The sequence below is a fragment of the Acipenser ruthenus genome, chromosome 8 (genome assembly GCF_902713425.1).
Source record: "Acipenser ruthenus chromosome 8, fAciRut3.2 maternal haplotype, whole genome shotgun sequence".
NCBI classification, from domain to species: Eukaryota; Metazoa; Chordata; class Actinopteri; order Acipenseriformes; family Acipenseridae; genus Acipenser; species Acipenser ruthenus.
This window is the reverse complement of record NC_081196.1, coordinates 29,331,526-29,347,607: the sequence shown is the minus strand read 5'-3', so window position 1 is coordinate 29,347,607 and position 16,082 is coordinate 29,331,526. Positions and strand designations below refer to the sequence as shown.

The 16,082-nt window shown below is 39.7% G+C and overlaps 1 protein-coding gene across 1 annotated transcript in view; it reads left to right on the top strand.

Annotated features, from left to right (window-relative positions):
* The first annotated feature begins 5,672 nt into the window (after nt 1-5,672).
* Nucleotides 5,673-16,082, top strand: part of LOC117407107 (neuronal PAS domain-containing protein 2-like) — a 91,089-nt gene continuing 80,679 nt past the window's right edge. Inside the window, exon 1 of the mRNA XM_059028799.1 lies at nt 5,673-6,275. The gene's annotated coding sequence lies outside the window, so the exon portion shown is untranslated. The remainder of the gene's footprint in view (nt 6,276-16,082) is intronic.

The window sequence follows — 16,082 nt, the reverse complement described above, 5'->3', positions numbered from 1 at the left end:
GTATTGCACATTTCAATAAACAACGGGTTGCAGTCCTGAAATAACAGACACAGTTAAACACACACACAAAACACAGTCATGGCCACAAGTCCAGAGTGAGTGTTGTAGTGCTCGTGGTGAAATACAATTTTAATCCAGGTACAATGGTTCAGTGTTGTCTGGGTTTGTGTTGGCCTTTAGCAACAGCTCCGGATCATGTCAGCCATCTAATAATAACAAACAGTATAATTAGACTCGACAAAACAAACAAAACAATCACGGTTATATTTTGCTCGTCCTTTAGCGTTCTCTTAACCCTAAACAAAGGAACAGATCACCTAGCCACGTCCCTTATTTGTACCTTCAGTCACGCCCCCTTGGTTAGCGAGTGTAATCGTTTCTCCTCCAATCTGCGGTTGCCACATCGCTTTCCCTCTGGAGCGATGACTTAATGTACTGCAGCTGTGCCCCCTTTCTAGATGGCCGACTTCCACCTAACCCTGGGAATGAATTGTCAGGCCATCCAGTCCAGGGCACTCTGTTCCTTTTACATTGTGTCCTCACAGGTCGGGAGGGAGATTTATCCCCAAGAATCATTCTGTCTCTGTCACAGTCCCATATTGGGTTATGGCTGCCATGTCAATCTCTTTTCACCTGTTAAACATAAGCACATGCTGTAGCAAGACCTTCCATAGTGATTAACTATCAGAATATTTGGGTAAAAAAGTTGTAATTTATTTTTATATATATATACAGTGTATATTATATAAATTACAATTGATAGTCAATGAGGTGCGTAAAGGCTGTTTCCCAGGCCAAGCAGGGAGAATGGATGAGATGGGAGAGTGTGGAACAACGCAAGATTGGCTGGCAAGACCTATGGACAGTGGAACAGAGCAGGATCAGTTTCCTCATCAGGTCAACATATGATGTTCTCCCATCACCACAGAACCTAAACCTCTGGGTAGGAGAGGATCCCTCATGTCTGTTGTGCTCATCACCTGCAACATTAACGCACATTTTGACATGATGTAAGGTGGGTCTTAGCCAAGGACGGTTTACTTGGCACCATGACCAGGTTCTGCGATGTTTGGCCTTAGCATTGGAAGACAAACGTAACGTGATCAATAAGTTGCCACCAGTTCCATCAAAACATTACACAAAAAAGACAACATTCCTCCACTTTGTGGCACACTCTACAACCTGGTTTCTCAGAGACGTCGGATTCAGTGGTCAAGAGTTGCGTCGCACAGTGAAGAACTTATCTGAAGCAGCAGAAAGGAGCAGCAACTGGCTGTGGTTGAGATGGAAAGATTCTGGTTGGGGATCTCAAGCACAATAGAAAGAAGAAACGCTGATGTACGGGTAAGTAAGCTGGGTTGAGTTGAGTGGGGATGGAGGGGGGTGATGCTGGGATGCCATAATCACCGTCGAGCCCTCTTGAGGTGTTGTGGGCTAGTCGGCGAAAAACTGAGGATGGAAGGTGCCCACTTGAAGACCCCAGAAATGTACCCTACTTAGTCCAGGCGGTTGTCATGCTAATGCGCTGGGGAGACCGCACTGTGGTTGATCCCCGGAGCCAGCATTGCAGCCGTTGTGTGTGCTGATGTGCTACATCATCAGATGGAAGGAAACGCAAATGGATGGAGACGCAGATGGATCACATTAGTTTACTGTAAAGCTACATCTTAGTTGGTGCTTATCTTGGCAAGAGCCGAGTTCAAATCAACATGAAGTTTTAACATCTACTCTCATGTAATGGAAATCATTCATATTTATGTTTATTTTAATTGCTGGTTAGATTGTATTACTGCCAACACCAGCTGCTAGAACTTCCACAGGTCTTCTCGCAACAGCTCAAGACTGGGAGTTGAAAGTTGACCTGGGAAAGCAGCTTAAGTTCCCAGACACCATCACAGTGACGACACTGAGGCCAGACATTGTGCTGCTTTCTGAAACCTCCAAGCAAGTAATTTTACTTGAGCTCACCGTCCCTTGGGAGGATCGCATTGAGGAGGCCAACGAAAGAAAGAGGGCAAAGTACGAGGACCTGGTGGAGCAGTGCCGCAGTCAGGGGTGGAGCGCAAGGTGTGAGCCCGTTGAAGTGGGCTGCAGAGGGTTCGCTGGACAATCCCTCTACAGGGCCTATAGCCTACTGGGCATCACAGGGGCCAACAGGAGGAAGGCCATTAAGACCGCCACAGAGGCAGCTGAAAGAGCCTCTAGGTGGCTGTGGATCAAGAGGAATGATCCGTGGGTGAAGTAGACACGCTACTTGGACACAAGTCGGGTGTATGATGTTGAAAGACCCGAAACACCCGATGACCTCAGGTTACATCACTGATAATGTGTCCAAGTGCATCATAAGATGTGTATTTTAAACTGCTAGCGTACTTTCTAATTCTGTGTTACATTGATAAGTAATAATACTGGCAAACAAATATGTACTTATGTACTAGAATGACATTTATTTGATTTTGATACCCTGTGCATTTTTTTTTTTAGAATTGAATCATTTCGTATTTATTCGTTTAACTAAATACTCTCTGGCACAAGCACTTTTTAAAGGGGTTACAACCATTTTTTACATCATTTGCTTATAATCTGTATATCTGTATTTTCACTTTGAATCAGGTAAAACCTATTTATCTTGCCACAACTCCTTGTGTAGCAGGTATTGGCATCCCACCTGAAGTCATACCGCAGGTCGGGTATGAGATTTCACAGTGTTTTTGATAAAGCAAGGTTGGCCTGGGTGACAGACGCAAGTACATAATGCGTGTATCAATGCCCCGGAAGCAGCTTGTTACAGACGCTTCCATACAAGCTTCTCTGGATTGAACTGTCAGCTCAAATGTTGATGCAATCTGGCTCATGCTGTGTCTCAAGCAACAAAAATATGGCTAAACATAATAACCAGAAATGTTACTTGCAAAAGTGAAACCTTCACGCAGGCGTGGCTGTTTGTTATTTAGTCGGCTCACGAAAGTCTGGATTGTTATCTGGTTTACCAAAAGGTCTTCCTTTGAGGTGTTAAGGCTTAGTCTGATTCATGAATGAGTTACCTTGATCAAAAACATTTTGGAGTTTCCATCTAATCATTACACTGATATTGTTTAGATCCTGATTAAATTACCTTAAGACAATTTCAGAGTCTCTGAATTTGTAGTCTTAAAGTAATTTACTTATTTGTCTATATTGTTACAATAAGGCAATATTACAGACGTGCTCAAATTTGTTGGTAACCCTCCACAAAAAACGAAGAATGCACAATTTTCTCTGAAATAACTTGAAACTGACAAAAGTAATTGGCATCCGCCATTGTTTATTCCATATTTAATAGAAATCAGACTTTGCTTTTGATTTTTTATTCAACATAATATTGTAAATAAGAAAACAAATGAAAATGGCATGGACAAAAATGATGGGACCGCTAACCTAATATTTTGTTGCACAACCTTTAGAGGCAATCACTGCAATCAAACGTTTTCTGTAGCTCTCAATGAGACTTCTGCACCTGTTAACAGGTAGTTTGGCCCACTCATCCTGAGCAAACTGCCCCAGCTGTCTCAGGTTTGATGGGTGCCTTCTCCAGACTGCAAGTTTCAGCTCTTTCCATAGATGTTCGATAGGATTCAGATCAGGACTCATAGAAGGCCATTTCAGAATAGTCCAATGTTTTGTTCTTATCCATTCTTGGGTGCTTTTAGCTGTGTGTTTTGGGTCATTATCCTGTTGGAGGACCCATGACCTGCGACTGAGACAGAGCTTTCTGACATTGGGCAGTACGTTTCGCTCCAGAATGCCTTGATAGTCTTGAGATTTCATTGTGCCCTGCACAGATTCAAGACACCCTGTGCCAGGCGCAGCAAAGCAGCCCCAAAACATAACCGAGCCTCCTCCATGTTTCACTGTAGGTATGGTGTTCTTTTCTTTGAAAGCTTCATTTTTTCGTCTGTGAACATAGAGCTGATGTGACTTGCCAAAAAGCTCCAGTTTTGACTCATCTGTCCAAAGGACATTCTCCCAGAAGGATTGTGGCTTGTCAATATGCATTTTAGCAAATTCCAGTCTGGCTTTTTTATGTTTTTCTTTCAAAACTGGAGTCCTCCTGGGTCTTCTTCCATGGATCCCACTTTCGCTCAAAAAGCGACGGATGGTGTGATCAGAAACTGATGTACCTTCACCTTGGAGTTCAGCTTGTATCTCTTTGGCAGTTATCCTTGGTTCTTTTTCTACCATTCGCACTATCCTTCTGTTCACTCTGGGGTCGATTTTCCTCTTGCGGCCGCGCCCAGGGAGGTTGGCTACAGTTCCATGGACCTTAAACTTCTTAATAATATTTGCAACTGTTGTCACAGGAACATCAAGCTGCTTGGAGATGGTCTTGTAGCCTTTACCTTTACCATGCTAGTCTATTATTTTCTTTCTGATCTCCTCAGACAACTCTCTCCTTTGCTTTCTCTGGTCCATGTTCAGTGTGGTGCACACAATGATACCAAAACAGCACAGTGACTACTTTTCTCCATTTAAATAGGCTGAATGACTGATTACAAGATTGGAGACATGTGTGATACTAATTAAAGAAACTAATTAGTTTGAAATATCACTATAATCCAATTATTTATTATCTTTTCTAAGGGGTACCAACAAATGTGTCCAGGCCATTTTAGAATATCTTTGTAGAATAAGCAATAATTCATCTCTTTTCACAGCTTCTTTGCTTTATTCTATGACATACCAAAGGCATGCAAGTATACATGATAAAATAGCTTTTAATTTCATCACTTTTCAGGAGGAATGAAGCATTATTTCAATGAGCTGTAAGGGTACCAACAAATTTGCGCACGTCTGTACATGAACCACATATATGAATTATGGTTCTAGGTTCTAATTGTTTTATTTAGAACCTTTGACTTAATATGGAACCTGTTGTTGAGAATGTGCTTCTCTGTATATCTATTTCAAATAAAAAAAGATATACCTAGATACCCAGCTTGTAAAAAACAAACAAAAAAAACCCCATCTAAATAAACATCTAAATACAGCATTGCTATTACTTAGAGTGTAGACAACAATCTCTTGACTTTAGAATGTATTTAATAATTATAATATATTTAGTAATTCTCTAAATTGGTGGATATGTGCAACACATAACAGCAATAACTGACCTATAGCTTATGGTAGTCACAGTAATTGCTTGTGAAATTAGTGCATACCACCTAGACATGAGTACAAACACCATGACAAATGGGAAAACAAGTTAACAATTTATTGCCTTCAAATGCAGCAAACTCACTTTCTTCTCTATTGGCCATATTACCATCGTGTTGAAAACAATTTCGAGTAGTAAATGGATCGGCTGACCTAGTTTTCTGAAAAAAAACCCTTTTGATTTGTATCTTGGACCTATAGTTTCATAGGCTATCATTGCAGGGCGAACCAACACGGAAGGGAGATAAGTGTGGGCGCGTGAGGCGCCTGGCAGCTTCTCCAAAGAATATTTAGCATCATGTTATATTTTAGTACCCAATTTAATATAATGTGTTATAGTAAGTGATAGTGGACGACGTTGCTGTGGTTATATTAAATCCCCATCTCACCTCCCTTAGTTGGCGCTGCCTGTGTTTCTTTTCTTGGAAAGCTGCCCGTCTCCGCCCACAGAATAAAAAAGATCTCGCATGTGTGGGAAATAAATGTAGGTCAGTGGAACAGTTCATGAGCATTCGCTGGAGTACTGCTGTTTCTTCTGTTTTGTTAAATAACTCTTTACTTGCTTTTTCACAAATGAAACCAAGAGTTATGGCGTTCCCTGACCCAATTTGAATGCAAAGCTATTGCTGAGGTTTCACGTTTTATGCAAGATGTGCTTTTGTTTTTCCCACATTACACGGCTTATGAGTTTATTATTGATTTAAAACGCAGCAACGGGGAGTAGGAAACGTATTATTATAATACAACAAAGCAAGTATTAGAAACCGTCTGATAAACCGCATTAGGGTTTTTTCTGCGAAAACTTGCCCCCAGCCCCCCGACCACAAAAAAAAGCTTTTTTTTGTTTTAAGTGGCCATGTACGTTACTGGTTTTGAGATGTGGTGTTTTCTAACACGATAAGATACAGTAGAAAGGAGATTGCTGGGTTACGTGTAAATAAGAATTTGCTCTCCGATCCTGATACAGTATCAGAATCAACTGAACCGCATCAGCTAACCTGTGTCAAAAACAAAACTCAGATCGCTTCGGCAGACAGCAGCACAGACTGGAGTTCCCCTTCTGTACGTCTCGACCGCAACAGGTAACACATTACTGTTCTATGTTCATAGACGGTTCCTATTGCTTGTATAGGTGTGTAAAGGTCCGAAACATATTTTAATAACTAACAACACTCTCCGTTAAATCATATTGATGCATTATGTTGTGGTCTACGTTTTTTTATTTTATTTATTTATTCTTTTTCTGTACTGATTGTAACCAAAGCTTTACATTTATTAATCTGAGAACGCAGCATAAACATGACGTGGTCGGCATTCATCCTTTGTATTGATAACATCGTCAACTTAATTCAAATGCTTTTTTTAAAAAAAAAAAATACAAATTTCATGAAATAGTTGGAATCGTTGATAAAAAGTGCTGTGTTTTAGTGATTATTTTTGTCAATGTGTATTTATTTTGTATGCACAGTATGGTCAATACTATTACTAATGTAAAGTACATTCTAACCACAACTATCAGTTCCATTGGTGTAGTGGTGACATATTTTATTTTGGTTTTTGCAATTAATAAGTAGCGACACTTCGTGAATCCCGGCCGCTTTGAAGAGTGCGTTGCCTATAGAGTAACTACTGTCATTCGGTGTCAGATAGCTCACTAGTGCCTTTACGGTTCAGTCACACAGCACAGGTCAGAATGATGCGTTTGTTACGATAAAAGTATGAATCTTAAATTTTACTGTTAAATGTCAACATTTGCCAAAAGGTGGTAAATGGCTGAAATTACTAAGAATTACTTTTTGGACATTTACCAGTCAATCTTATGATTTACCAAAGCTTATTGGTTAAATGCAGGTATATCATCAAATAATTTATTTATTCCTGGGTATAAATTGTAAATTAATACAATAATCATTAATAGCAAAGAATATATTATTTCTGCATACACATTTCCATTAACAAAAACATTGACGTCGAACAATATATGTATTTCTGCTTGCAAATATATTATTAACAAAAAACATTAATCACGAACAATATATTTATTTCTGTATGTACATTTTCCATTAACAAAATAATCATTAATGAGCTTACAGTAATGCACAATAAGCAATTCAACATGGTACTGAACAATATTGTGATCTACTTGTGTAGAAAAATATAACATTCTGGGAAATCATGTGCATATAAAACAATTCACAATGGTGCTGAAGAATATTGTACTCCAAATAAGTAGTAGTTTGATGAAAAATAACGTTCTGTTAAATGAAAATTAAGTCATTTAGGACCTTTGTTTTTTCAACAGAAAATTACACTTTGGTTATGACACAAAACGCCACAAAGACAGGCACTGGTTATTATTGAGATTTACCGGTAAATGTCCGAAGTAAAAGGTCATCAGGTTTATTTTATAAAGACATTTGGTCATTATTATTATTATTATTATTATTTATTTCTTAGCAGACGCCCTTATCCAGGGCGACTTACAATCGCAAGCAAATACAAATACATTCAAGTGTTACAATATAAGTCATACAATAAGAACAAGAAATACAATAATTCTCAAGTGTGACAAACCACAATTCAATAATACAGCAGATAATAGTGAAAGTTACATCAGGATATGATTAAATAGTGATAGTTACATCAGGATATGATTAAGTACAAAATACTACAGATTAAACACTTGGCAGATTACAATATTCTGAGGTACAGGATTAAATGCAGTAAAATAGGGGGCAGATAAGAGCAAAATAAAGCATATTTAAATGAAGGGTGATAGTGTCCCAGGATACAACAGAGGAGTTCTACAGGTGCTGTTTGAAGAGGTGAGTCTTAAGGAGGCGCCGGAATGTGGTCAGGGACTGGGCAGTCCTGACATCTGTAGGAAGGTCGTTCCACCACTGCGGAGCAAGGGTGGAGAAGGAGCGGGCTCGGGAGGCAGGGGAGCGTAGCGGAGGTAGAGCCAGTCTTCTAGTGCAGGCGGAGCGGAGAGGTCGAGTGGGGGTGTAGGGAGAGATGAGGGTCTGGAGGTAGCTGGGTGCAGTCTGATCAAGGCATCTGTAGGCTAGTACAAGAGTCTTGAACTGGATGCGAGCGGTGATCGGGAGCCAGTGGAGCGAGCGGAGTAGTGGAGTAGCGTGGGCGAAGCGAGGTAGAGAGAACACCAGGCGAGCAGCAGAGTTCTGGATGAGCTGGAGCGGACGGGTGGCGGACGCAGGGAGGCCAGCCAGGAGGGAGTTGCAGTAGTCTAGACGGGAGAGTACCAGGGCCTGGACCAGGAGCTGGGTAGCATAGTTGGTGAGGAAGGGTCGGATTCTTCGGATGTTGCTCAGGAAGAATCTGCAAGTGCGTGCCAGAGTGGAGATGTGCTGGGAATAAGAGAGGCAGGGGTCCAGGGTGACTCCAAGGTTCTTAGCTGAGGAAGAGGGAGAGAGTGTGGTAGATTCCAGAGGAACAGAGATAGAGAGATCAGAGGAGGGGGAGGAGGAGGGAGACCTTAGCCAACGGCACTTGGATATTCTTGAGATTTACTGGTAAATGTCAGAAGTAAAGCGTTATGTTTATTTCAGACATTTACCGCCTTGCTCAGACCTGTCAACTCTCCCTTATTTGCCGGGACACTCCCGTTTTTTGTACACGTATCACGGACAACTTCCAGGACAGATTTCCGCCCGTATTTTGTTGAAAACTCTACTGTTAAACCCGTTTATCTCGGCAAACCTTTAATTTCTGTAAAAGGCATGTACTGTCTGGTTACTGCAATCCCCATCTGTACCTAGCAGGGTTTAGGATCCAGGGCAGGCATGCTTTAAAGTGTTTCAGCCAATCAGAGTGCTGCATTTCTGTTCTTTCCTGAGTTTTACCTTTGAAAAATTAATAAACACAGCACGCTGACAGAACAGCAACGACAGTGACAGCCAAGGAGTCCACAACAACAATAAAAGCTACAAATAAACCTATTTGAAATACAGACTTAAACCAGGGGAAAGACTAGCTCACAAATCTTTTATGCTGGTTCCATTTCTAATCATTTTACTTTCACAATCACTACAACTAATCATTACTCATCCCCTAAGCATGGCATATAAACATCTTTTTGTTTTTGTTACACGTGACAAAACAGGCAGTTCAAAAAATAAAACGTGAATAACAATAATAATAATATAAGGAATAAACTCTCGTGGCAAGATAAATGACGAGACCGAAGGGGGAGGATCCCTGTCACCAGAAGCCCGAGATACAATTACAGGCTTTTTATTGCACACTTTGGTGTACTTTATTTGTTATATTTTGATGTAGCCGTTTACAATAGCTTGTAAAAGTAGCACATATGTCCATTTCCCTTCCCTTGTTTTTTGTAATGTTTTTGTTTTGCCACTAAATTTGTTTTGTTTTTGTGAAGTCTGTTTGGTTACAGTAGTAAATTGAACCTTCATATTTGTGTCGTGTTAAATACATGTCTTTGCTTCCCAGTATACCATAATGTTGTTGGGTTGCTGTACTGGTATTTGATGAATTTTCCTGTTTTCTTCCAGTTACGCTTTTACTAAAAGTTTTATTAAATGCATATCTGTGGCAAAGTGGTTTGCAGTGCGCATGTGTAGTGGTGCTGTGATTATAAAACAGAAGACAGACAACAAAGTTCACGATCCAAACAGGTTTTATTTTATAATCCTGATCTGGTGACCACAAAGAAGAATCCCAGGCAATACACAGCAATGTATATTGCACTGTTTCAAAACAACGGGTTGCAGTCCCGAAATAATAATACACAGTTTGAAAGAATAAAAACAGTAGAACACACACAAAGACACACACACGATCACAAGTCCAGAGTGAGTGCTAAAGTGCTCGTGGTGAAATACAATTTATTCGTGCAGTGGTGAAATGTTGTCTGGGTTTAGTGCTGGCCTTAAGCGACAGCTCCGGATTGTGTTAGCCATCTAATAAGAACAAACAAGCAGATTTTAGACACGATAAAACAAACAAAACTCTCACAGTACTCCTTTCCGGTTTCGGCTGAACCATAACAAAGGAACAGATCACCTCGCTACCTCCCCTTATGTACCGTCAGTCACGCCCCCTTGGTTAGCGAGTGCAACTGTTTCTCCTCCAATCTGAGGTTGCCACATCGCTTCCCTTTCCGGGTCGATGACTTGGTGTACCGTAGCTCTGCCCCCTTTCTAGATGGCCAACTTCCACCTAACCCTGGGAATGAATTGTCAGGCCATCAAGTCCGGGGCACTCTGTTCCCTTTACACAGCGGCCTCACAGGTTGGGAGGGAGATTTATAACCAAGATTAATTCTTTCTCTGTCACAATATCATTCAACGTCTTTTTTTTTGTGGCAGCATTTTCCTGATTTTCAATTATTATTATTTATTATTTGTTTATTTAGCAGACACCTTTATCCAAGGCGACTTACAGAGACTAGGGTGTGTGAACTATGCATCAGCTACAGAGTCACTTACAACTACGTCTCAACCGAAAGACGGAGCACAAGAAGGTTAAGTGACTTGCTCAGGGTCACACAGTGAGTCTGGACCACACAGCCTCGAACACATCTCTGTTTTCATCAGTAACATTTTGAAATCTGGTTATCATTTTCATTAACTTCCAGTTTGTGTGTTGTTGTGAAGTCAGTTTTGGTCTTGGGGTAACTTACCCTCTAATTTTAACAATGAGAGAGTAAAATGCATTTTCAGTGTGTAAAATGCAACTTTACCTTGAAGTCATGCATAATCGCAATTAAATACTGTACAATTTTTAATGGAAATGGGGTAGGCTTTAACTGCAATGTTCCTTTGAACTACTGTACAAAAACTTAAAATGAAATCAGAGACAACAGCTATTCTTATTCACTTTATTGACCACAGCCAATACGACTTTGAAGATATGCACAGAAACAGATCATATATATATATATATATATATATATATATATATATATATATATATATATATATATATATATATATATACACACAGAAGCAGAACTTCTATTTTAACATTAAATTCTTAAACTCTGTGAACATGTTAAAACATAGGAAATGCATTAATAAGTTATTAAACAGTTTGTTTAATATTATAGGCACCCTTTTTTAGCGTTTGCCTCTGACAATGGTTCCAGTTGGATTTGTAGCTAGACTGGGCTGTTTATGCTTCAACCTGTGTAGCTTCTAATTTTTCTTATTGTTACTGTGATTGGCTGCAAAGATAGGTCTACCCCGAGATTGGATAATGTTTTGTTCGGCAGGTTTTTATTGTGCACAGTTTCCTAGTAACTGAAAACATTGTATTCTGGGAGATGTAGTTATTAGTGGAAGTTTTAGGGGAGGCAGACAATCTGTGCAGCAAAATTGCTATGCACATTTTTACGCATTTATTAAAATTGCTTATTTGGGATTTTTTAATGTGTAAAAACGACAGGTACACAGCTTATCTGGACCACTGCATGCGAGTCCACACTTATGAAGACGGATTTCTTGGCAAAACAATGGTAAATGTATAATAGTTCAAGTAACTGATCCACGTTGCTCCAGCGTGTTTCCTAATTTCATCTTGCCATCTTCCTGGAGATCTTCTTCTTGGTCACTTTATATCTCTTGGGATACAGTCTAGTATCTCCTTGGTCCAGCGATGGTCTGTTCTTCTTGCTACATGTCCGGCCCACTGCCATTTCAGTTTTTTCGCTCTTATAATAACATTGCATACTTTTGTTTGCACTCTTATCCATTTCTTCCTTTTCCTGTCTCTTTTTGTTATTTCCAGCATGCATCTTTCCATACGCCGTTGAGTCGTTTGTAATTTTTGAGTCATTTTTGCATTTAGGATCCAGATTTCGCATCTGTAAGTTAACACTGGCAGCACACATTGGTCGAAGACTTTCCTCTTGAGGCATAAGGGTAGTTTTCCTTTCAGAACCATGCTTAATCTTCCAAAGGTATTCCGTCCATTTTTCGCACATTTGATTCTCTATTGCTGAAACTAACTGTCCTAAGTATACGTAGTTATTGACTTCTTCAAGCTTGATCCCATTGACTTCAATTGCCTGTGGAGTCGTATATTTATTGAACATGACTTGAGTCATCTTCTGGTTCATTTTCAAACCCGCTTTGATGCTAGTTTTTGTATTCTTGTTTGTAATTCTTCTTCTGTAAATATGAGGATGTTGTCAGAAAATCGTAGTTGATTCAAGTAGACTCTGTTGCTCTTCAGCCCTTTATTTTCCCAATCCAGTGTTTTGAAAATGTGTTCAAGGGTGGCCGTGAAGAGCTTTGGGCAAATTGTATCTCCTTGACTAACTCTTTTTTCAATCTTGATTTTGTCAATGTTTTTATGGAGTCTTAATGTGGATGTTGCATTCTTGTATATGGTGCTGATCAAGTGTCTGTAAGTTTTCTCAATTCCTTGTTTTTTCAGAGAGCTTAATACAGATCTTGTGTAAACAGAGTCAAAGGCTTTTTCATAGTCGATGAATACCAAGCAAAGTGGTAGTTCGTACTCGTTGCTGGTTAGAATCATTTGCCGTACAACTTGAAGATGATCCATTGTGCTAAATCCACTACTGAATCCTGCTTGCTCATTTGATTGTGCCGAGTGAAATTTATCTTGAAGTCTGTTGGTGAGTATCTTAGTAAAAATGTTGTAGATTATAGGAAGTAAGCTAATAGGTCTGTAGTTCTTGAGGTCTTCTTTATCTCCTTTCTTATGTATCACCGATGCGTTGTTCCAGTCGTTTGGCACTTTATTTTGCTTAATGCAATCTTTAAAAATGCGCGACAGTATTTTTGTCAGTTCTTCACCTCCTTCTTTCACAATGTCAATCGTTATGCCGTCTTCTCCGGGTGTCTTTCCTGTCTTCATGTGTTTGATAGCATGTTTCACTTCTTCTGGTAGAATGTCTGGAACTTCTTCCTCGTATTGCGTTTTTTTGTCTTGTCTTTGTCATCTGCTGCGTTGCTCTTTTCATCTTGATATAATTGTGTGCTAATTCTTGGTGAAGTCAATTTCATTCTTCACTCTGTTGGGTTCTCTCCATGTCCATTTCCTGATGGGTTTCTTCTAGATGAAGGTGTTCATGATGAGTTCTTGTTCTCTGCAAATTCAACTAGTCTGTCGCTCCTCTCGTTCCTGTCGCCATGTCCAAATTTGCTGACCAAATTCTCGTCTTCTTGCTGGGCTCCTATTTTGGTATTAAAGTCACCGATGATGAACTTATAGTGGCTCTTCCCATTTTCATGTAGTTCTTGTACTTCTTCATAAAAATCTTCAACTTTTTCATCTGAATAGCTTGTTGTTGGTGTATGTACTTGGATGACCTGAAGTTCATACTTCCTTGAAACTTTCACTATCAGTCTTGCGGACCTCTCTGACGCGCTGTCAATCTCTACTATGTTATTCTTGATTCTCTTGTGGACAATGAATCCAACGCCTCCTGTTCGTCCATCTGTAGTGCCTCGGTAGAAGAGAAGATGTCCACTCTTGAGGTCTAGTAGTCCTTTGTCTTTTTGCCGCACTTTGCTTAGTCCTACGATGTCCCACTTGATTCTTCCAAGTTCTTCTTCCAACTTTTGAAGTCTTACATCCATTTTGGTAGGACGACCGCTCCTGGGTAGAGTGACTGTGGTCTTGAACTTTCTCCATTTGTAGACTATCTGTCTGACAGTGGATTGGTGGAGCCCCACATCCTTAGAAATGGTTTTGTAACCCTTTCTAGACTGATGAGCATCAATAACTGTTTTTCTGAGCTCCTCAGAGATTTCTTTTGATCGTGGCATGACGTGTTTCCACACGCCTGTATGGTGAAGACCAAACTCACAAAGTTTCTGATCTTTATATAGGGTTGGGCCTCCCAAACTCACCCCTGAAGATCTACCTAATTATTTAAACACCTGATTCTAATTATCCCCTTAATTGAGCTGATAAAACCAGGGGTTCACTTACTTTTTCACATACCCTGAATCATAATTACTCATTGTTTGTCTATTACATACATCATTTTGTTTCAAAAGACATGGAATTGGTTAATATAAACCCTATTGGATATTTAAGATTCAAGAAGGCTATCATGGTAAAACTATGGAATTTCCATAATTATCATTGGGGTTCACAAACTTTTTCTCGGCACTGTAGAACATGAGAGTGGCATCAGAAAAACAAACTGACTTACTAAAGTTCTCTCTGTTCACGGGGACCTGGCTGGTAGGATAGACTGCACTCAATAAAGTTGTTTTATTTGTGAAGTAGATTGAACTTGCCTAAATAAACTTTGTGGTCTTGGGTTTTGCAAGAAGTTTGTTGCGGGATTGTGGCAAAGTGGTTAACAGTGTGCAGGTGCAGGTGATCAATAAACAGACAGACAACGATAATCCCGGTGCAATGGTGGTTTATCTTTAAATCCAATTGCATGTTGACAAACTGCAGTAAATACTAAACAATGATAATGGTAAGCAATACAGTGGTGTGTATTGCTTTATTGTAATCCACGGGTTTGTCCCAAAATAATAAACAGTCCTGTTCTTTAAACACCCACATGAAACAAAACACATTCACAAGTCCACAGTGAGTGCTAAGGTGCTCGTGGTGTTAATTACAGAACAAAAAGACGCGGCGGCGCCGTTTTATTTAAATAATACAAAAATAAAATAAAAGGTTTAAACAAAAACACACTGTGCTCACAGAGCAAAAATAAAACAGTAAACAAAAATAATCACAAACACAAAATAATAAATACAGGTCAGGCTGGGCAGTCGCTGCCACTGTTCCTGTATATTTTTTAAGTTTCGTTTTTCTCTCTCCTCGCTCTCTCCGGTCCTCTCATACACCCACCCCTGCAGCTAAAACAGCAGGTCTTTTATATCCTGGCCGAGGGGTTAACTGGCTATCAATTCTCTCATTACCCCTCGGCCACAGTCTGCACAGGTAGCATTACTATCCGTGACTGCCAGCTAATTCAATAATCACCAGCTGACAGTCACGCATTCCCACGAGGTCTTTTAAAACAAAACACGGCTACGCTCTAAATACATTTTTAAATAAAAATAAAACCACACGGCACCTTGCCGTCATAAATACAAATAAATCATAAAACAAACAAATACAAAACAATAATCTGTACATGAGCGGAGGGGGAGACCAAGTTCTAAAAATAAATAAATACATCAATGTACAGGGCACCTTGCCCTGTTACAAGCCCACAACCCAATCAACATTGCAACATTGTGGTTGAACCTCGGCCAATCAGTGGCCACTTCCCCTAACTCTGCAACAGTTGAACTCTGGCCAATCAATAGTCTGTTATCTGCCCCCCTCCCCTAGCTCGTGCATATCTAGGAACATTTAAATCATTCTGTACTAAATAAAAGATTAATTCAAACGATATCTGCAGACATCATGCCTATATCTCTACTCACTCAGTTACACATGGATAGAGCTTCTTTGGCATCACTGGGTGAACCCCAAGAGGCAGTGAGGGTCTCTGTGGGGCTCCCTGAATAGTACAGCACTGCGGCATTCACTGCCCAGTGAAACCAACTACCACACTCTCTGAAGAGGTGTGTATAATTATAATATCAGGAAAATAAATAGAGATGTGTGATGAAACTCCATTCATCAGGTTATAAATAATACTAATAATAGATTTAAAAAAAAAATCTAATAATAATGATTGCCATGCAGGCAAAATTCATTACATATGTTTACCTATGACAGCACATTACGGGTGCGAGAAAAAAAGAAAGAAAACTAACAGAGAATTAAAGAGCAGTGTTTTAATACTGTACATTTAGTCATTCTTTACATTTAAACACATGCATTAAAGTTTACTACAGGACAATATACGTTTTGCATCATTAACCCTTTGTGGTCCATTTATTCAGCGCGTCTCA